Source organism: Myxocyprinus asiaticus, chromosome 1, assembly GCF_019703515.2.
Source record: "Myxocyprinus asiaticus isolate MX2 ecotype Aquarium Trade chromosome 1, UBuf_Myxa_2, whole genome shotgun sequence".
Taxonomy (NCBI): Eukaryota; Metazoa; Chordata; class Actinopteri; order Cypriniformes; family Catostomidae; genus Myxocyprinus; species Myxocyprinus asiaticus.
Window position 1 is genome coordinate 57,150,027 of NC_059344.1, and position 23,785 is coordinate 57,173,811.

Below are 23,785 nucleotides of genomic sequence, written 5' to 3' on the forward strand. Positions count from 1 at the left end.
ATTGGACATGATTTGGAAAGGCACACACCTGTCTATATAAGGTCCCACAGTTAACAGTGCATGTCAGAGCACAAACCAAGCCATGAAGTCCAAGGAATTGTCTGTAGACCTCTGAGACCAGATTGTATTGAGGCACAGCTCTGGGGAAGGGTACAGAAAAATGTCTGCAGCATTGAAGGTCCCAATGAGCACAGTGGCCTCCATCATCTGTAAATGGAAGAAGTTTGGAACCACTAGGACTCTTCCTAGAGCTGGCCGCCTGGCCAAACTGAGCGATCGGGGGAGAAGGGCCTTAGTCAGGGAGGTGACCAAGAACCCGATGGTCACCCTGACAGAGCTCCAGTGTTTCTCTGTGGTGAGAGGAGAATCTTCCAGAAGAACAACCATCTCTGCAGCACTCCACCATTCAGGCCTGTATGGTAGAGTGGCCAGACGGAAGCCACTCCTCAGTAAAAGGCACATGACAGCCCGCCTGGAGTTTGCCAAAAGGCACCTGAAGGACTCTCAGACCATGAGAAACAAAGGTTGAACTCTTTGGCCTGAATTGCAGGCATCATGTCTGAAGGAAACCAGGCACCGCTCATCACCTGGCCAATACCATCCCTACAGTGAAGCATGGTGGTGGCAGCATCATGCTGTGGGGATGTTTTTCAGTGGCAGAAACTGGAAGACTAGTCAGGATCGAGGGAAAGATGAATGCAGCAATGTACAGAGACATCCTTGATGATAACCTGCTCCATAGCACTCTGGACCTCAGACTGGGGCGACGGTTCATCTTCCAACAGGACAATGACCCTAAGCACACAGCCAAGATAACAAAGGAGTGGCTCCGGGACAACTCTGTGAATGTCCTTGAGTGGTCCAGCCAGAGCCCAGACTTGAACCCGATTGAACATCTCTGGAGAGATCTGAAAATGGCTGTGCACCGATGCTTCCCATCCAACCTGATGGAGCTTGAGAGGTCCTGCAAAGAAGAATGGGAGAAACTGCCCAAAAATAGGTGTGCCAAGCTTGTAGCATCATACTCAAAAAGACTTGAGGCTGTAAATGGTGCCAAAGGTGCTTCAACAAAGTATTGAGCAAAGGCTGTGAATACTTATGTATGTGTGGTTTTATTTTTTTTTAAATTTGCAAAGATTTCAAACAAACTTCTTTCACGTTGTCATTATGGGGTATTGTTTGTAGAATTGAGGAAAATAATGAATTTAATCCATTTTGGAATAAGGCTGTAACATAACAAAATGTGGAAAAAGTGAAGCGCTGTGAATACTTTGCGGATGCACTGTATGCTCCAATATTGTATGACAGCCCTCTTAACAATGACAATAAAATAGTAGATTTTGATCACTTAATACTTCACCCTGAGCTTTTGATGAAGCCTGTGCTGCATGGCTTTTTCTGTACACCACACACCATACCACAGGATATTCACTGCACCATTCTGTATAAATATTCCTGGTATGCTTAACAACCGTGGCAACCATTATCACTGAATAACGAGAGGCCTTAAAGTTCACGTAGCATAGTTAATTCTCAGTTTCTCAATTAATGATGTGCACATGATTAATATGCGCATTAAGTAGTAGTGATAGTCTGGAGTTCCCTCACATGTTGTATCATCTCAGGTTATGTAATGTGCTGAGAAAAGCAGTCTTTGGAAGGTGCACTGAATCTATGAATGTCCTTGTTCAACATTAGCCTGTCTGCAACTCACGTTTTAACATAACACATATAGCGATGCCCCTTTTCTACAGTCTCGTATTTGCCATTTTGTCTTCCTCAAGACCAGGACACACTTCTTTGTTCCCTTCTTCTGGTTTTTTGGAGGGCTCTGCCTCCAGTTGGTGTAAGTGACAGGATCTCCACCCACCCATTCCCAGCGGCCTTTACTTGCACGGTCATTCAGTCCTGTGATTAATCACAGAGAGAGAGAAATGTGAATTAACGTTTGAATTGGAATTGTATTGGGTCAAAGAACCCCAATACATTTTGCATCCATTGTAACCACATTGATTGCGTAACGGCAATTTTATGTTAAAAATAAATTACCAATCCAAAAGGGTTTCCTTTCGCTGAAGTCCCAAAGCCAGTCCATATCTGTTTTTGACAATATACTGACCAGGTTTCCATTGAAGCTTGTGGAAATAAGCATTCAGTTTCAAGTTAGTCACATTTGTCATAAAGTCATAAATGACTTTAACATTTTCTATATTATTTTATTCTAATCTACCCTGCTGACAAAAACAGATTTAGTTGATCAGCCAATGGGTCTTACAAGCTGATGAGTGCCCAAAACCCCTCTAAAACCAGCAAAGAGACCAGCCTGACCAGTCTGGGAGACCAGCAAAGAACAGCAAACCAGCTTAGGCCTTTGTGAACTTTTTTCATCAGGCTATTCTATTCTATTCTTATCTGTTTTATTCTATTCTATTCTATTCTAACTTTCAAAATCATCACATAAAGGCTGTAAGCTCTGAAAAGCAGGACAGATGTGTCAAAACTCAAAGATCCCTCTTTACTGAATAATCATTACTTATTTGATCTTATATTAATTACCTCATTAGTTGGTTCCCATGGCCTCCAGGAGTCACCATTACAGTGAAACAATTGATCTGAGCTCTCATTGTAATGGAGAAAGCCAATAAGGTTTGGTGTACAGGGTCTAGAAGCAGGTTTGGGAGAGATCCTCTGTGGATATAACCAAATATGCATTGATTTAATTAATCTCAATTATCATCATTTTACTACAAAGGAATAAAAAGGACACTCTCCAAAGATTGTAACAAAACTCTGACCTGAGTTGTAATAAGTTTGTGTGTGTTTGTGTGAAGGGCAGCTCGCTGTTTTGTCTCTCTGTCCGGGACAGAATGCTGCTGTCCTCTGCTGGTCACTTGTATACTTGTATGTATAATGAACTTCTGGTTTCTAAGCAGATGTTAATTGGAATTTACATAATAATTCATCAGCAAATTGTAAAAGCATGTTGAGTTTTCTTTCTATCTGCTGAAATATCTCTACACAATATTTCAAAAAGCAGGAATTACTTGTGAGAGGTTCCAGTGTTGCCCAGTGCATCAGAAACAGCAAACTCCAAACTGTCAGTTAGAGGATCCAGAGCAGAGTTTATAATGTAGAGAATATTCCTCCTGTTCAGATCCCTTTGAGAAAACGGCTGCCTCACAAACTCACCTGCAGATATGTTAAACATTAAAAATAGTATATACAGTACTGTGCAAAAGTCTTAGATGCATTGTATGTTTCACAAAAACTTGATAAAATACATTTAAAATGGTTATATATATATATATTCTGCTTTTAGTGTTTCAGTAAGAAATATGAATTTTAGATTTCGACATTCCCTTTGCAAATAGAATTGAACAGAAGAACAAGTAGTCCTGCAACAGATGGTGTGGCCCAAACAGAGCCCGGATCTCAACATCATCGAGTCAGTCTGAGATTACATAAAGAGACAGAAGCACTTGTGACAGCCTAAACAGATAGAAGAACAGTGGTGAATTCTCCAAGAATCTTGGAACATCCCATCTGCCAACAACCAAGAAAAACTGTATCCAAGTGTACCTAGGAGAATTGGTGCTGTTTTGAAGGCAAAGGTGGTCACACCAAATATTGATTTAGCTTTTTTATGTTTACTGGACTTTGTATGACATTAATTGATAAATTAAAACTATTTATGGCATTATTTTTGAAGATATCCACACTTTGCAAAATTTTTCACATTACTGTATGCATACAGACAGACAGACAGACAGACAGAAAAGACAGAGTGCTGGATGGGTGGATGGATGGATATTTTCCAACAAGACCTTCCCATTTCAGTCTCTCACCATTGGTACAATTTTCCAGATACCCAAAGTAAGGTGCTTTGAGGATGTGATAGATAAGATATTCGTCTGCAGAGTTAGTATTCTGAGCCTTAATATCTCTAGATGAAATAAAGATCCCATAACGACCATCTTTGAGGAGCTCCACTTTCCACATAGTTTCAAGCACTACTATCTGTGGAGCAGAGCTGTCCAGAGCTTCAATCTTAGATAGACAAACACAAAAAAAGCTGTATTTTTTTATCATTGAAAAAAGTGAAAGTATATGCAGTATGTAGCGTGCAGCTGCAGAATATAAAAAATTATGAAAATGCTCTCAAACATGTTGAGAAAAGAGAGTCCAAATATATCAAAACCAGAAAAAACAAATAGAAAAAAAGCACATTATTGCTAAACTAACTTGTAGCGTAAAGAAGACTGGCTCAGTTTGCACTTTTCTATCAACCAGGAAGCCTCTCTCTGTGCTATCAGAGACTGTGAACCTGAACCGATTGATCTGAGAAGGTCCACCAGAGTGTCTTTATGCCACCTCCAGATCATCAATGTTCTGTTGGGTAAAATTCTGCCAGTGATCAGAGGTTGTCCCTTCAAGAGCAACTGGCCATACTGGGGAGGATGGACCATCTTGTAGATCAAGGCAGTGGGTGGGGTGTCAGGGTCAGATAGGAATAGAGCATCAGGAGTTAAAGTTATGGTGGACCCTTGGGGAACACTTAGACCAGCATTCTGCACTAATGTGGGCAGATTCTTATCAGTCATTTCCACAAAGATCTCGAGGGTTCCATTCCGGGTGAATTTGCCATTGCTAACCACAAATCTAGGGATAATTTAGACATATTTAGACATGTAGCATGAATAGCCTACCATTAACGATCATAGCACAGTAATCACATTTGCATAGAAATTCAATGAAAATCTGCATAATACAGTCATATGAATTTGGGGTGCAAATGTGCTTAACTGTAATGAGAAAAATGTTATAATGCTATATATATATATATATTATATTATTATTATTATTATTATATATTAATGTGCCTAAAATAAGCTTTATTTTTCTAATGCAAAATATTATTTCAATTTCATTAAAAAAAAAATTGGGATGAAATATGATCCTTCTTTTCCTCATGAGATTCAGTGAAAATTAATAGATTGCATTAAATTTTTGCAAGAGGTCCTTACTGCAGTGTCTCTTTAGATAAAGTGGCTCTGTTGTCATGTACATAGCACACCAGGTTTGCTGCTATGTCCAGTTGACTGAAAGACTGAATTTGCACTCCAGTGTGTTTGATGTACTCCACATGTCCATGTGCTGTAGGTACAGTGAAAATACAGAGCAGTTCTTCTGGTTTATCAGTGCCATCTACAGCCAGTAAGACATCTGTGGTGAGGACCTCACGCTCCCTGCGGCTAGTTCTCACAGGCCTCACGAACAATGCTATGTCTCCTGGAAAGTCTTTGTCTTCTGCACTGAGTACAGCACTGGAGATAGACCTGGACTCCCCATCCTCTATCTCAATCCCTTTGTTTCTGAAAAACCAAAGCAGAACCACAGAGTCTGCCGACCACTCATCCTTATTCCACACTGGGCACAAAGTTTACACAATGTGATTTAGTCATGTAGGTCCTGGATCAACATCCTTGTTGGTTGTGGAACAACATTCTTCTCAACCAGTCAGATTTTATGCTTAGGTTTAGGGTTAAGTTTGGAGCTGAGTTTAGAGGTATGAACAACATTGTCATCAATGTATCATTTCCCTCTTATTTAAGGGGTAGTTAAAGAATAGGGTTTGGCCTATGATTGTTTCACAGGAATGTTGTTCCAGGACCAATTAAGGACTTGTCTTACTTTGCTAAATGACATCATATGCACCTCATAGCAGTTACCTTATAATATGTGGCTCCTCATCATTGACTGGCAGTACTTGCACATGTCTCAGGAGCTGATGCTTTCCATCAGAGAGCTGAATGATAAATCCATCCTGCACACTCTCAGAGTCATCATGCATGTACATCAGAGTCATGCCTGAGGACAGAGCAGCACACCCTTTCTTTATTATCTGATATATGATATAGACATTACAGGTTACAGATCAATAATATAAATGGAAAGAAACAGATTACATTAAATTAAAAATCCTGGGTAGACTAATACTGTAGGTCAAATAGATATTTAGAAATTTGCTAAAAGATTTGCAATTTTTGGAAGAAAATGTGAGTGGTTCTTCCCATGTGTCATGATGTCAGGGTGATGTGGCTGGTTGCCAGGGCATTGATAATTGGTTGCTAGTGTGTTGTGGGTGGATGCTAGGGTGTTGATGGTGGATGCTAAGATGTTGTTATGTGGTTGCTAGGATGTTGTGGGTGGTTGCTAGGGTGTTGCTATGTGGTTGCTAGTTTCCAGGGCATTGCTATGTGGTTGCTAGGGTGTTGTGGGTGGTTGCAAGGACATTGCTATGCGGTTGCTAGGGTGCTGTGGCTGGTTTCCAGGGCGTTGCTATGTTGGTGTTGTGGGTGGTTGCAAGAGCAGGACATTGTTATGTGGTTGCGAGGGTGCTATGGGTGGTTGCCAGGGAATTGCTATGTGGTTGCTAGGGTGCTGTGGCAGGTTTCCAGGGCATTGCTATGTGGTTGCTAGGGCACTGTGGGTAGTTGCAAGGGCATTGCTGTGTGGTTGCTTGGGTGCTGTAGGTGGATGCCAAGGCATTAATATGTGGTTACTAAGATATTGTGGGTGAATGCTTGTATGTTATGTGGTTGCTAGTTGCCAGAGCATTGCTATGTGGTTGCTAGGGTGTTGTGGGTAGTTGCAAGAACTTTGTTATGTGGTTGCTAGGGTATTGCTATGTGGTTGCTAGTTGCCAGGGTGTTGCTATGTGGTTGCTAGGGTGTTGTGGGTCATTGAAAGGATGTTGTTATGTGGTTGCCAGGGTGCTGTGGGTGGTTGCCAGGGCATTGCTGTGTGATTGCCATGTGGTTGCTAGGGTGTTGTGGGTGGTTGCAAGGACTTTATTATGTGGTTGCTAGGGTGCTGTGGCTGGTTGCCAGGGTGTTGATTGGTGGGTGTTGTGGGTGGTTACAAGGATGTTGCTATGTGGTTGCTAGGGTGTTGTGGGTGGCTACTAACTAGAGTGTTGCTATGTGGTTGCTAGTTGCCAGGGCATTGCTGTGTGGTTGTTAGGGTGTTGTGGGTCATTAAAAGGATGTTATGTGGTTGCAGGGCATTGATATATGCCCTGGGTACTTGCCAGGGCATTGATATATGTGGTTGCTAGGATGTTGTGGGTGAATGCTTGGATGTTGCTATGTGGTTGCTAGTTGCCAGAGCGTTTCTATGTGGTTGCTAGGGTGTTGTGGGTGGTTGCAAGGACGTTGATAGGTGGTTTCTAGGGTGCTATGGCTGGTTGCCAGGGTGTTGCTATGTGAGTGTTGTGGGTGGTTGCAAGGACATTGTTATGTGGTTGCGAGGGTTCTGTGGCTGGTTGCCAAGGTGTTGCTATGTAGTTGCTAAAATGTTGATATGTGGTTGTTAGGGTGCTTTGGGTGGTTGCTATATGGTTTCTATGGTGCTGTGGCTGGTTGCCAGGGCATTGCTATGTAGTTGTAAAGGTGTTGTGGGTGGATGCTAAAATGTTATGTGGTTGCAAGGATGTTGTTATGTAGTTTCTAGAGCACTGTGGGTGGTTGCCAGGGCACTGCAATATGGTTGCTAGGGTGCTATGGGTGGTTGCCATGGTGTTGCTATGTGGTTGCTAGAGTTTTTTGGGTGGTTGCAAAGCCACAGTTATGTGGTTGCTAGGGTGATGTGGGAGGCTGCTAAGATGTTGCTATGTGATTGCTAGGATTTTGTGGGATGTAGCTATGTTTTTAAGCTTGAAAAGAACCCAAAGCCCCGGTCACACTACACTTTGCACTCTCAGTCCCATTAAAGCACATCCGAACACAGGAGACTGGAAACACAAGCTCATGTGAAGATATTTCGCATTCTACTGCATACAAAATTTGGTGAACTCTGACCTGCAAACGACAAGAACATGTGTGACCAACAGAAGATTGATGTCACATTCTGACCTCTTGGCTTAACAAAAAGAATACATATTTCAAAGCTGCATGTTTTTATTGCTGCAGGAAAGTGAGCAGATGTTTTTCTTTAACATTTTGAATATAATATTATTTGTTATTTGTTATTTGTGATTTATTCTTTATTCTTTATTAAAACCAGAAGCCCTCGCATATGACGTCATATCCTGGTTTGTTGCAGTGCCCAAAATAATTTTGCATCCTCATAGCCTAGTATGACCGCTCCTTAAGTATGAACAACAGAACTAGTGATACTTGCCTTAGAAAGTACCATGAATAAACCAGATTTGCTGGTCTGGTGAAAAGAAACAAATGCTAAATCTTTGAAACACAAAGTACCATTCCTGAGGTCATCCATGGTGAAGTGTTCTACGGGGATCTCAGATCCACGCTTGTTGAGTCTTTTGTAATGCGTCACGTCATTACCATGAGGCACACCCATGATGGAGCCATACTGGGGTTGCTGGATAATGCTGAACATTAACCGGTCTCTGGGAATATCCAAATGGACTGTATTGATGATAGATGTGTCCAAATCCTTTACGTCTCCTTCTTTAACCTGAGAGACAAAAATTTAGCATCATGGTAAAACTGATAAGTGCAATGTCTTCTAGCTAGGAATTGTAAAGTGTGTTCTCTCTTTAGCTATTAATTTATTAAGTTGAGTTATAAAATGCATTACTTTCTAACTGACCGTGATATTTCTGGCCAGGAATTCTAGAATCTTATCATTGGTTGGACTGATGATAATGTAAAATGGGACTGAAGTAGACTGTTGTTTTCCATCAGACACACGCAGCATGAACTGGTCAGTGGTAGGTTCCATCCTCTAGTGTCTTGACTGGACATAGTTAATGTGTCCATTCAACACATCCCTGTAGCTGAAAGAAGCTGAGAGGCAGAGGGAAAAAAACTATATATTTTAATACCCCAGGCACCAATGTAATGTTGGTGCATTATTATGTTCATTGCTTGTTGCACTGATAACTGAAATAAATTAAAAAAAAAAATTTTTTTAACCAATCAATAAATAAAGTGTTCAATCCACAAATCCATGTATGATACACGTGATAGTACTGCACTGACCTATACTGATTCCCATGTTGCTCTTTTCAAAGCCTGGGCTGGGCAGGATGTTCTCTATGTAGCCAAACTGTGGAGGAGCAACTAGGATGAGCACCAGATCTTCTGGAGGAGTGTCCTGGTCTTCAACTCTCAGATGGTTTACTGTGATAGCAGCCGACCCACCCTCATCCACCTTGAACCCTTCTCCTGACATGAGAAAATCAAGTGTCATGGTTACGATGACATGTGGTGACAGTGTATTGTATTTCACAAATGTTCTTCTCTACTGTACAAATGTCCTACAGCTTCTCAATAGCAATAGCAATAGATGGTGGTTGATTATTGACAGGATAAACAGTGATATTAAGGTCATAGACAGGCAGGGAGTTCTGGAGTTTAGGTGTTTGAGCACTGAATAAAGTGGCCCTCCCATCGCAACAGGAAGGAACTGGCTCCGATTCTCCATCAGAGATCACAAATGTAATGATATCATGATGAGGCTGTAGCCCAATCTCTTGTCCTTGGGTGCACATAGGGTTAGGGTTAGGTAATTGCAGCAGTTATTGCATAGGTTTAAAATTACATTTTACATATCACATAAAACATATGCATACAAAGAGGCACAAATCCTCTAGCACAGCTGTAGCTAGCAGTATTTTAATTATACTTGCTTGCAAAATTTGAGGTTGGGTATTAAATTAAACTATTGAAGTACACAAAAAAAAAAAAAAAATTACAAAAATCATATACAATTATTTTCACATTACCTGTGTGTCTATAGGAAATTAAGCCAGCAGTTACATCTGCTTGAATGAAGTGGTCCACTACAATGCCATTTCTTTGAACTACCCCATAATATGGTTGCCAGGCAATCACATACATCAACGTGCTATCATCATTGTCAGGATCTGTGGCACAGATATATTCTATGGTGACAGACACTTCTTGTCCCTCTGCACAGGATAAAATGGGTTTCAAACCAGGCACTAGGACTGGTACTTCATCATTGACTAGTGTCACCTGTCAAAGTAAGTTTGTAAGACTTCTTTATATTTTTCTGTTGTGGAAAAGTTTTAGCTTATGACATGCAAAATACTGCAAGATAAATGACCAATACCTTGATATGTAGCACAAAGTCAGCAATATTTATCCCATCAGTGGCACTGAATTTAATATTATCTTGTTCTGCCTCAGAGTTATCATGGTGATATCTGTTGAGAAAAATAGTACAAACTAAAGAAAATGAAATGGTAAGGCAAAATTATATTTAAAGTATTAAATTTAATATTTAAAGTTAAATTTAAATTATGTCTGAGATGAAAAAATGAGTCATCTTTCAAAATTGCACTTTATAACATGGTGCCAGATAGGCTGGTTTGAGTATTTCTGTAACTGCTGATCTCCTGGGATCTTCACACACAACAGTCTCTAGAATTTTCTCCGAATGGTGCCAAAAACAAAAAACATCCAGTGAGGGGCAGTTCTGTGGACAGAAATGCCTTGTTGATGAGAGAGGTCAACGGAGAATAGCCAGACTGGTTCGAACTGACAAAGTCTACGGTAACTCAGGTAACCGCTCTGTACAATTGTGGTGAGAAGTATATCATCTCAGAATGTTATTCTGAGATACGGGTGCTGTTTTTGCGGCACGAGGGGGACCTACACAATATTAGGCATGTGGTTTTAATGTTGTGGCTGATCAGTGTATATATATTTTTAATATATTATATATTAATATATAAATATGAGAGCTGTCAAAATTAATGCGTTAACACATACGATTAATTAAAAATTTTAACACATTAATGTTTCTTGATTAACGCATTTACCATTAATAAAGCATAAACCAGCAAAAACATTAATATTAATATTGTGGAGGATTAGAGTTTAAGAGATTTAATGCCCATTGCAATAAATATGTAACCTATGTGGGGACCAGTTCTTTCAATTAGTCAACCTCCAACTTAGACTTTGGGACATTTTTAATGTTACTTGAATTGGTGCTATTTTAGTGCATTTCTATCTTTATACTATGGAAGGTTTTTTTTTTTTTATGTTTTAATAAAGTCTTACATTTTTACATATTGCTTTGCCTTCTCAACCCCCAAACCCGATTAATCACGATTAACTATGAAAAAGTATGCGATTAATCATGATTACAACATTTTTGTTTATGGACTGACAGCACTAATAAATATATATTCATATTTTGTTTTTTTGTTTTTTTGTAGACATGGTAGAATAGTATTCCTTGAAGTACCTTGGAGTACCATGTAAACACCATCATGCATAAATATGCTCATCATTTATCCATTAAATACCATGTGTTTATCAAAGTCCCATACGGCATTACCATTTGGTATTATCACTGTATCTTAGGGTAGTACCACCACAGTACTTTTCAGTAAGGGTATGTCGAACCATATCTGACCTAACTTTTAGGCTTTTCAGATCCCTCACTGTGAAAGTCTGGCCTGGACTCATGGGGGTCCCATCTAGGTAAATATTGCCATGCTGGGGTCCCCTGTTTAGCTGCACATGCAGAGAGTCCTCTAGTGGATCCTGGCCAGTTAGATGCATGCGGTCTTCACTCACCCAGCCCTCTGCCCCCTCATGTACTGTCAACTGCTTCACATACACCGAAAAAGGATAAGAAACACATCCTAGTACTACCACTTGTGTTTGGAGCTTGTAAAATCATGAAATGTCATGTTTGTATAACTGATCAAAATATTTGAGGTACTGTATCGTTCATGTCCAATACATGAACGATGAGAGACATGTTAAAGCAATTGTTCACCCAAAAATGAAAATTGTCTTATCATTTACTCACCCTCATATCATCCAAGATGTGCATGACTTTCTTTCTTCTGCAGAACACAAATGAAGATTTTAGAAGAATATCTCAGCTCTGTTGGTCCATACAGTACAAGTGAATGGTGGCCAGAACTTTGAAAGTCCAAAAAGACATAAAAGCAGCATAAAAGAAATCCATCGGACTCCAGTGGTTAAATCCATATCTTCAGAAGCGATATGATAGGTGAGGGTGTCAATAAATCAATATTTAAGTCCTTATTTACTATAATATATCTCCACTTTTGACCAGCTCCAGCCAGTAGGTGGTGATATGCATAAAGAATGTTAATCACCAAAAAACAAAAGAAGAAGAATGTGGAAATGAATGTGGATATTTATTGTAAAAACGACTTAAATATTGATCTGTTTCTCACCCAGACCTATTATATAGCTTCTGAAGACATGTATTTAGCCAATGGAGTCATATAGTTTACTTTTATGCTGCCTTTATGTGTTTTTGGAGCGTCAAAGTTCTGGCCACCATTCACTTGCATTATATGGACCTACAGAGCTGAGATAGTCTTCTAAAAATCTTCATTTGTGTTCTGCAGAAGAAAAAAAAGAAAGTCAAGGGTGAGTAAATGATGAGAGAATTACCAAATACATTTAAACTCAGTTTTTCACAATTAGAGAGAATGATTTATTTCAGCTTTTATTACTTTCATCACATTCCCAGTGGGTCAGAAGTTTTCACACACTTTGTTAGTATTTGGTATTATTGTCTTTAAATTCTTTAACTTGGGTCAAACGTTTTGGGTAGCCGCCCACAAGTTTGTTACAGTAAGTTGCTGGAATTTTGGCCCATTCCTCCAGACAGAACTGGTGTAATTGATTCAGGTTTGTAGGCCTCTTTGCTCGCACACGCTTTTTCATTTCTGCCCACAAATTTTCTATCGGATTGAGGTCAGGGCTTTGTGATGGCACATTCAATACCTTGACTTTGTTGTCCTTGAGCCATTTTGCCACAACTTTAGAGGTATGCTTGGGGTCATTGTCCATTTGGAAGACCCATTTGTGACCGAGCTTTAACTTCCTGGCTGATGTCTTGAGATGTTGCTTCAATATATCCACATAATTTTCCTTCCTCATGATGCCATCTATTTTCTGAAGTCCACCAATCCCTCCTGCAGCAAAGCATCTCTACAACATGATGCAGCCACCCCCATGCTTCACAGTTGGGATGGTGTTCTTCAGCTTGCAAGCCTCACCCTTTTTCCTCCAAACATAACAAAGGCCATTACAGCCAAACAGTTAAATATTTGATTCATTAGACCAGTGGACATTTCTCTACAAAGTAAGATCTTTGTCCCCATGTGCACTTGCAAACTGTTGTCTGGCTTATATATGGCGGTTTTGCAGCATTGGCTCCTTCCTTACTATGTATATATATATATATATATATATATATATATATATATATATATATATATATATATATATATATATATATATATATATATATATCACACATACTGTATATAGTTCTGGATTGGGTAGATGAGGGATACCTCTGGTGCCTGGTTGTCCACTGGTAAAATTGTTATGTTGAAGCAGATTCCAGTGGTTGTGCTGCCTTGCTGGTTGGTCACTGATAAGAAAAACTGGATATGTTGGGAGTAGGGCCCAATGTCCAGGATGGGGGGCATATAAGCAACTTTCATGTAGTTGACTGCATGCTACAAGGTTTGAGAGAGTCATTAGAGAGGATTCTGTTTTCAGTTTCAAATACTTAGAAAAAGTATGTCTAACCATATTTCAAAGTATATACCTGGGTGAAAAGTCTCAGCACTGGAGCATTTAAACTCTGTAAATTAAAACATTCACTGATGGACAAAATTTGGAATAATGTATAGATTTTGCTCTTATGGAAAGAAATTGGTACTTTTATTCACCAAAGTGGCATTCAACTGATCACAATGTATAGTCAGGTCATTAATAATGTAAAAAATTACTATTACAATTTGAAAACAATGTTCAGAACTTCTTAAACTACTTCAAAGAGTTCTCATCAAAAAAATCCTCCACGTGCAGCAATGACAGCTTTGCAGATCCTTGGCATTCTAGCTGTCAGTTTTCCAGATAGTCAGGTGACATTTCACCTCACGCTTCCTGTAGCACTTGCCATAGATGTGGCTGTCTTGTCCGGCACTTCTCACGTACCTTACAGTCTACTGATCTAACAAAAGCTCAATGGGGTTAAGATCCATAACACTCTTTTCCAATTATCTGTTGTCCAATGTCTGTGTTTCTTTGCCCACTCTAACCTTTTCTTTTTGTTTTTCTGTTTCAAAAGTGGCTTTTTCTTTGCAATTCTTCCCAGAAGGCCTGCACCCCTGAGTCTTCTCTTTACTGTTGTACATGAAACTGGTGTCTAGCAGGTAGAATTCAATGAAGCTGTCAGCTGAGGACATGTGAGGCGTCTATTTCTCAAACTAGAGACTCTGATGTACTTATCCTCTTGTTTAGTTGTACATCTGGGCCTTCCGCATCTCTTTCTGTCCTTGTTAGAGCCAGTTGTCCTTTGTCTTTGAAGACTGTAGTGTACACCTTTGTATGAAATCTTCAGTTTTTTGGCAATTTCAAGCATTGTATAGCCTTCATTCCTCAAAACAATGATTGACTGACGAGTTTCTAGAGAAAGCTGTTTCTTTTTTGCCATTTTTGACCTAATATTAACCTTAAGACATGCCAGTCTATTGCATATTGTGGCAACTCAAAACAAAGACAATGATAAGCTTTATTTAACAAACCAAATAGCTTTCAACTGTGTTTGATATAATGGCAAGTGATTTTCTAGTGCCAAATGAGCAATGATTACTCCAGGATAAGGTGTTGGAGTGATGGCTGCTGGAAATGGGGCCTGTCTAGATTAGATAAAAAATTACTTTTTCAAATAGTGATGGTGCTGTTTTTTACATCAGTAATGTCCTGACTATACTTTGTGATCAGTTGAATGCCACTTTGGTGAATTATAGTACCAATTTCCTTCTGAAACAGCAAAATATGTACATTATTCCAAACTTTTGGCCGCCGGTGTACATCTTTATAAAGCTTTATCAAGAAATTAACATCATCCTGAATTATCGTGTCAACTTATGTGCTGCAGGTAAGAACATTTGTTTGGAGTGAATGGATGTGTCCTGTGGGTTGTACAGTCTTCTAACTAGATTGTGTGGAATACAGTAGCTTTATTTTGTACCCACAGGTGGTGCTGTAGAAGGGTAGGGTGGTGACGGTGTACGTATGTGAACTCACTATCTGGTGACTCCAAATCAACAAAGTGCAGCTGTTGCTTGGTCAAGTACATGACATCCATCTCATTGACAACCAAGTATCTTGACATACCTGGTGCCTCTTGTGGAGGCTGATCAGGGATTGGCTGGATTTGTATCACAACAACCAGCAAAGGTCACCTGTTTAGAGAGTAACCCCATGAGAAGAATGAGGAAAATCAGATTAGGAGAATCAGCTGAAAGAGGCTAAGATCTTAGTAACATCTGAATTCCAATTAGATAGATAGGCACACTTTACTGATCATTAGGGGGAAGCAATATTCAGGAAATCATGAAATTACCTGAGGGTCAGAAAGATTAGGAGGATTGTGAAAGTCAGACAGCACCACCTCAAAAGAGTCATCAAACACCTCGTTGCCTGAGTGATGATAATAGATGATGGAATGGAAAAGATCTTTCTGAAGAAAATGGGTCACAGGGTAACCTGCAAAAAAGAGATTCTTTGCTGTAGTTTTTTAGGAATATCTAAGAAAATTAAATATCCCAAAAAGATTTTGAAGAAGTCATGGTGACAATGCTAGGGTGTTCTGGGTGGTTAGGCATATTACGGTAATTAACATGCACAATATTGATATCGTGGGCATTTAAAAATACCGTAAATAATTCTAGATAACCTTTTAGCCAAATTGTTTACATTTTTTGATCGGAAAGTAGTTTTTTTTCCATCAATGAATCAAGATTTACACCACTGCATGTATGCAGCATGAATGACACATGTGCACTTTGATGTAAACAAAGTTCGCTCATCTGCGGGACAATCATCCCGTGCAATTCAGTGAGATAAAGGTAAGTTGTGATAGTTCTGCTCGTTTTCCAAACTGTTTTTGAAAACTGAGAGACAACACTTTAAGAGACAACTAGCTAAGTGACAATTAAGATGGCAAAGAGAGTGAACTGTTGTTGCCATTTGCAGAAAATGTGTGGCTTGCTTTCAAGTGGCCGAAGAGTAGTTAGCTAAAACTCTGCTTTGCGTCTTGTAGTAACAACTAAAATACAGTTGTAATCAGCTAATACTAAGTCCTGTAATTAATAATAACAATGTGGCATAATGATGATTTCCATATTAAGTTCAAGTTGGTATGCAAGGCAATCGTACGTTGCCATGCAGTGTGAGTGAACTTGCGGTTATTAAAGTTGCAGCTAGCACACAATCAATTTATCAGCAACTGGCTTGCTATCCTGAAAAACATGCATACCATTGTTGTAGCCTAGTAGCTGGCTGGATAAAATTGCTCTTAAGCTTTAGCCTCAACAAGACAATGTCTGTACTGATCTGTAATGATTAAGACATCAACTAAATGTTATATTTGGCTATGTACAGTATCAATGATGTTGAATTAGTTTTTTAAATGTTCAGGGTTCATTTTCAAAGTTCTTTGTTATTTGTTAATTTAAAAGGCCAGTTTGGTATTGAAAAAAGTAATAAAATTGGTAATTAAGAGTACAACAATAAAGTTTGTTTATCATTCAACCCGTTTTTGTCATGTAATTTAATACCATGATAATACCAGCTTCAGCAATTATCGTGAAGTGAAAATGTTATACTGTCACATGCCTAGTTGGTAGTAATTTCCAAGGTGGTTGCTATAGGATTTTTTTTTACCTGTTAAATGTCTGCCAGGCAAAAATCTGATTGTCAGATTGCATAAAAAAGTACATCAAGTAACACAACTGGAGGTATCATTCATGTACAAAGCACAAACGAGCAGGAAGAGTTATGCACTGAAGTTTAATACTTTAGAGGGTTTGTTCAAATCACTGCCTTAGCAAACACCACTAATGAATCAAACACAATGTGTATTTTCCAAAACTTTGTGAGATGCCTTGCTGTCTCCTGCCTACTTAGGCAGCAGTCTTCTATGGCAGCATCCTTGCTGAAATGAAGCCTCATAGGAGATTTATTTGGAATGCTCTACATAGGCCTCACCTCCTTGTATCATCGACTCAACTCGCAATTGATTTCAATACAGGTGACGCGAGAGGAATGATGCGATACTCTAATGAGTGTAAATACACACAGCACACACACATTTTGGGTAAAATAGTCAGTTTTCTATCATATTGAACTGTTTTTATTAACACTTTTCAGTATTGAATGGATTATAAGTCTTTCTGCCATTTTGCATGTATTTTTTCCTCCGAGCTCATCATGGTACATTCTGCGATCGCCATCCCAGGGACACATACGATGCTTAGAATTCGGCCAAAACGAGATATCTCAGGAGGGTTTTGGAACAACCACATAAATGGATTTGGTAATGGTTATTAGCAATTGCATCACTGTTTCAAATTACTGATCTGACCATATACATTGAGAGTTGATAGCTTTGATAGCTTTGAAATTCCAGCCTGTTCTCACCTGTGATTCCAGGACCTGGCATCTTCATGATTTCTCCTGCCTGAGGAGGTCTGGTGATGTTGAACATAATGTAGTCATCACTGGAGTCCATATCACAGGCTTGCTGAATGGATCCTCTCAAAAGTGCTGTCTGACATTCAGACAGCTCCAGCACCATATTGGTGATGAGGAATGGTGGACTGTCATCTTTGGGCAGGATGTTGATGGGAAACTTATATCGAGTTTGATGCAAGTCATCAGTTATCCGTAACACTATAAAATCTTTAGTAGTGTCGCTGTCATCGTGGTGGTAGCGCACTACGCCTTCCTTAATATCATTTACAGTGAACATGAAACTTCTTCCACCTTAAATGAACAAAGAGTTGTTCTATTGTAGATTGTTTTGTACAAGGCTATGACTGAATAAATAAAGGTGCTGTAAGTAATTTGTTTGGAATATCACATATAAATATCCCTATTACTTGACAAATAACACTGAAATAGGCGTTATCCTGAGAAACCATTCCTGCCTCTGTGACAAAGCTAGGTAAACAGTAAAAAGAGTGCTGGGGGAGCAGTCGGAACTTTTTAGCTAATCAGAGACTGGCGTTTAACTTGTACGTGTTCAGATTTGCTGACATCGGCTTTGCTGAAATTTCTTTGGAGGGCAGGGTTTTGGAGAGAGGGTATGTGGTTGAAAGGATCGGGATGGTCTATTTCAAGTGGAAGTCTAGCAGAAGTTAGCAAAATGGCTGAAAACGCTTACAGCACCTTGAAGCCAAACTGTGCAAGTTCTTTATGACTACCTCTCACAGATAGTCTCCTGTGCTGAAGGCCATCTACAGTAATTATTTTCACAGCTTTCAGGTTGTCGTTGTCAACAATCTGCAACTGATCCCATGTGATTGGACGTGACTGACCTTCCAACAGGCTCAGACGTATTAACATGACAGGTATAAGAAGAATCAGTTGTTGCATCTACTGTATTTGCAAAAACATATTTGTGAGTTTTAGTTGTAGTATTTGGCTCTCTAATGCAGTTTTCTCCTGGTATAAAGCCAATATCAATTCATTCAATCAATTAAGAATCAGGACTGGTCAGGACTCACGTATTGTCTCAAACGTTAATTGTATTGTTCTTGCAGCCTACTACCTTCAAAATGTACTTTTTATGACAGTGTTATAAAATGAATCACTGGGAACAGAGTGGATATTAGAGGTTTGCCGATACCAATAACCAATACTGATAACTGACGATAACTAAGGTGGCGGGAAAGCCGATAACCGATTACTGGACAATAGTTTTTAAAATCAATTTATAGAATGTTAATTTTTATTTTTTTAATTTTTTTTAACTATGACAGGCACAGACATAGTGACAACAAGAGTCCAAAATGAATAAAATCCCAGATGCAGTTTAATGTTCCCAATATAAAATCCCAATATTATTCAGATTTGGTGCATAACCTGGGACTTTTAACTATAAACAAGCTCGAAACTGCATAGATTTTTGCCAATAACCGATAGTTCCAAAAAGCAACTATTGGCACACATTAATCAGTAAAACCGATATATCAGACTACCTCTAGTAGATATAGTGTACTGTATATGAGAAAGTTGCATTTATACATACCCATGTTCCATGATACCCTTGGTGCATTGGTATCAGCTCTCTTGACTGACAAATGTACCATTACAGGCTGGCTCTTCTTAAAGTAGAAATCATGCACCTCAAACTCTACCTAATGGAAATGAACAATTAATAACTTGGGGGACTGGTCACCCAAAAATGAAAATCCTGTCATCATTCACTCACCCTTATGTTGTTCCAAACCCATTTGATTTTCTTTCTTCTGTGGAACATAAGAGTAAACATTAGGCAGAATGTTAGCCTCAGTCACCATTCACTATCATTGCATCTTTGAAACATAAATGATGGTGAATGTTGACTGAAGCTAAAATTTTGCCATCTCTTTTTGAGTTCCACAGAAGAAAGCAAGTACAGTTTTGGAACAACATGAAAGTAAATGAAGGTATTATGACAGAATTTTTATTTTTGGGTAAACTATCCCTTTAAACACAGAATAATAGGCTTGAGTTAACAGAGAGATAAAGGGATGTTTAAACAAAACTTCTTTTGAAGCTCATGTTAGCACTGTTACCTCATAGTTCCGGCGCTGTGTGTCGCTGGAGTTTGGTGGCTGGTAGCTGATCAGCATATCATTGAGATCCACCCAGGTGACAGATGAGTAATGAAGCCCTCACTCAGAGGTTTAGTGATGTTGAACACCAGTCTCTGCTTGGACGTTTCAGTGTCCTCCGCATCCAGTGTCACCGTTGAAAGTGGAGTCAAAATGAATTGGTCCACCTCCAAAATGAACATGGACATAAAGTCAGGCTTGGGTGGCTGATTGTGCATAGTGTCTTTAATGGTCACAGGAATCCAGGCCTGCTCTGACTGGATGGGATGTGAATGGAACAGGGGTCAAAAATATTGTGTAAATATTTAGCATTGAGCAGTGGAATTAAAAGTATAGCTCAACCCAAAATTAAAATGGTGTCATCATTTATTCACCCATCATGTTATACCAAACCCAGGGCTCGACATTATCGCTTGTTCGCTTGTCCGGGACAAGTGGATTTTTTAATAGGCAAGTGAAATAGAATTTTACTTGCCCAACCAGACCAGTAGCATGATTAAAACATCAATAACGAAAAAATAAATGGCTATATTTGTGACATAACCTAGGCCTGTGTCACTTAACACAAAGTTAATATTCTTATTCTGCTGTTGAAAATAACCTACAGGCGCGGGGTTGCAGGTATTGCATGTTCCACGTTCATAATGCAAGGACTTCTCTGAGAATCGGAAAACCAATCCAAACAGATGAACAAATCAATAGTCTTTTCTTTGTATCAAACTGTAATTCCAGAATCTGCATGAATAAATCAGCTCTTCCGCGTCCCTCTCTCTCCCTCTTTCGTGCACCTTATTGAAGGCTTGTTGATTTTAGTGGGAGCGTGCGCAGTGAAGAAGTGCATATTTACTGAACTTAGGATGTTACAGATCTATAAAAATATTAATTTGACATTAGAAGCGATAAAGCATTTGCTCCTGTTTATAATCAACAAAGCTGTCTACATCGCAAGCTTGCGACATTGGAGCAATCTAGTTTTGCTGCCTTTCGTATCGCGGCGCTCCCTCATACAGTAAGTCATAACACAACACATTTGACAAGAAGGGCAGAAATAGCAAAAATGCTTTTTGTAATGCACCAAAATTACACAGCTGCAGGGTGAAGAGAAACACACACACAAAAAAGTAATCACTTACTCACCTTCGTGCTGTTGCAAACTTGTAGGCCTATGACTTCCTTTCTTCCATGGAATTCAAAAGGAGATGCTAAGCAAAATGTTTGTTTCAGTGACCATTCACTTTCATTCATTGTATGGAAGAAAAGATGCAGTTACAGTGAATAGTGACTGGGACTAACATTCTGCCTAACATCTCCTTTTGTGTTCCAGGGAAGAAAGAAATTCATACAGACTTGAGAGTGAGTAATGATGAAAGAAATTGTGTCTTGCTGGGAAACAAAGTGACTGAAGGCCATAACGTAGGCTACACACTTTAAAAATCATTCCATCTTAATAAAACAAGGTAAGAATTGAGAAAAGTAGCCCCCGTGAGATTTAGGTGATATTGTTGTAATTTCTTTCTTTTTTTTTCTTTTTTTTTTGTATTATGTAAATGTTTTAGTATTACAAATTTTACCCCTGAGTAAAGTTATAACTCTGGGGTTATAATCGAGTTGATTGCATATGGTATACTATAAGGTTGGGCATCAAGTCGTAATTTTAAAAAACATACAACAGAAATGTCCTTTTTCTCTCCGGACAAGTAACATTTCCAAGTAACTCGGACAAGTGATTGTCCAGTTTACTTGTCCACCTACTTTGAGGCCAACAGCTAACTCCGGTTACATTCTTCAGTCAGTTAAGATCAGTCAACATGAACACGCCGGTGTAAAGAGTTATCAAGCTTGTGCAAACTTGCCTACATCTGCACAGTCGTTCACGTAGAGACATTTTCCAAGACCATGTTGTGTGATTTTTTTTAATAAGTCTACAAAAGGAACTAAATCCACTCAAATACTCTTAAGTGCCCAATCACTCTGTTGTTTGATATGCTCTTTCACACATGTGCTGTCTGCAGCCTAAAGCCAATCACACATTCACATTAGAGAAATGTCTCTACTCATCATTTTGTCTGCGTTCTACTCATTTTGTGTACATCTGGCCCCTGTTACACCTATTTTTGCAGTAGTATTCATCATCATAGTCATCATAAAATACAATAACAGATGGTAACGGTGCTGCACATTATGGCCGTGTATAGTGTGTTAGCGCATTAGCATCAATGCAGAAAGCAAACATGACAAATTACTAGTGCTGTCGAAGTTAAAGCAAAATTCGTTTAACGCCACACATTTTTCTTTAAAGCCGTTAACGCATAATATGACCCTTTGAATAAACCGTAGTTCATGAGAAGCGAGTCAATTTGCGCAAACGCTGCTAATGTCACTTGCATTGACCGTCGGGAAAACAGATGGTTGGAGACATTATGCTGATAATTGCATATTTTATCAATGTAGCACAGCAGTAGAACATACCCAGATAGAGCTCGGAACTTTGTAACATGATTGCAGTGGCAAGACAGCTGCCATTTGAACACCTGACTTGCACTGCGAGGCGCAGTGTGAGCGCGAAGTGTTCCGCGACTGCTACCGGTTCCTTGAATAACACATAACGTGCCAGTAAAGGCAGCCGGAGGAGTTTCTGGTGCCCCCCTAGGGAGTTGGTGCCCTACTCAGACTGCATAATATGCATATAGGGAGTGGCGATACTGATTACCGGCTAACGGAAACCTAGCTGCTGTCTCCAAGGTTCTGTCACAGTATCTCTGTTTGATAGTGCACTAGCCAATGCAGAAGTTGGAGACATTGCTGGAACCCTGCAGGTAATCTACACTGTCATTAACCCATTTAATCCCACAGGTTACAATTGTGACTGGGGTCTAAAATGAGTTTTTGATGTATTTTGCACATTGTCAGTTAATTGAGTTGTCAATTGTAAATTGTAAACTTTTTTGCATGAGTGGTGCAAATAGTCACATGACCAGAGCTATTTAATTCCACTGTGCTCCTGGAAAGATTATGTCTGTCAAAACTCCATAAAAAGAAGCGAATATATCCTGTCATAATACACTTACAACTACCATATTTTGTACATAATTTGAATTGAGTTGTGTTGTGTTCATTTTCTGTTGTTCTACTCTGTTGGTTGGGTAGGTTTCGTGTGGATAACTGAAAGTGAAAAATACATCTGGATGAAGCATATTTTGTCCACTCATGTTTATAAAGATATAGCAATTAATCGCGATTATCTACAAAAAATTATGCGATTAATCGCGATTAAAAAATTTAATAGTTTGACAGCCCTACAAATTACACATGAAATACTGATTATAAATTATTTTAAATCATCATTGACTGGTTAAAACAGATTCTTTTATTGATCTCATGTGAATCTACTCGTAGAATGATGCATATAGTCATTGATAATACATTTTAATGTATTAATGTATTAGTTGATTTTTTTAAAATGTAGTCTTGTGCTTCCTCATATATAAATGCTCCTCTAAATGCCTCCCCCAGTTGCATGGACGGTGTCTGGATGTTCGCAAACAATATACCTTTGCACGACTGTTTCAAACTTCTTTTAAGGTCTGAGTGAAGAACAAAGAAGAACTTTGCCGTGAGTATATCAGAGCCTTTACATACTGCACCTTTAAAATACTCCCTGTTTCAAAAGTATAGCCACAAGATATTAACAATATGCATATTAACATGATTTCAGTGTGATAAAAATGCTTAATAACTTTTTATGTATAAAGTTGTATCCAATTTAACAACTCCGTTGCCATGACGATGTAATCCTTTTTTTATTCAGAACCCTTTTTATGCCGTTCACTTAAATAGTTCTGTGTAGTTAGTTCAAATGAATAAACAAAAAACAAATCCATGCTGTCTCTCAATTGAACAAAAATAGTTTCAAATAATTTTTGATGAAGTTTAACGTCACACTGCAGAACACTGCTTTCATTCACTGACGTCAGCTAACCATCTTATCTTGATCTAATACATGAATGATGCCACTTTTGCGTCCCATTGCAACTTATTATTTATTAATGCCAAGGTATAGAAAGACTTAGGTTTTAATTCTAGTAGAACAATGTCCTACCCTTAACTATT

General features: G+C 38.9%; 1 pseudogene; it reads right to left on the reverse strand.

Annotated features, from left to right (window-relative positions):
* Positions 1 to 1,314: 1,314 nt before the first annotated feature.
* LOC127440146 (FRAS1-related extracellular matrix protein 1-like) lies at positions 1,315 to 23,702 on the reverse strand (annotated as a pseudogene).
* Between the last annotated feature and the right edge of the window lie 83 nt (positions 23,703 to 23,785).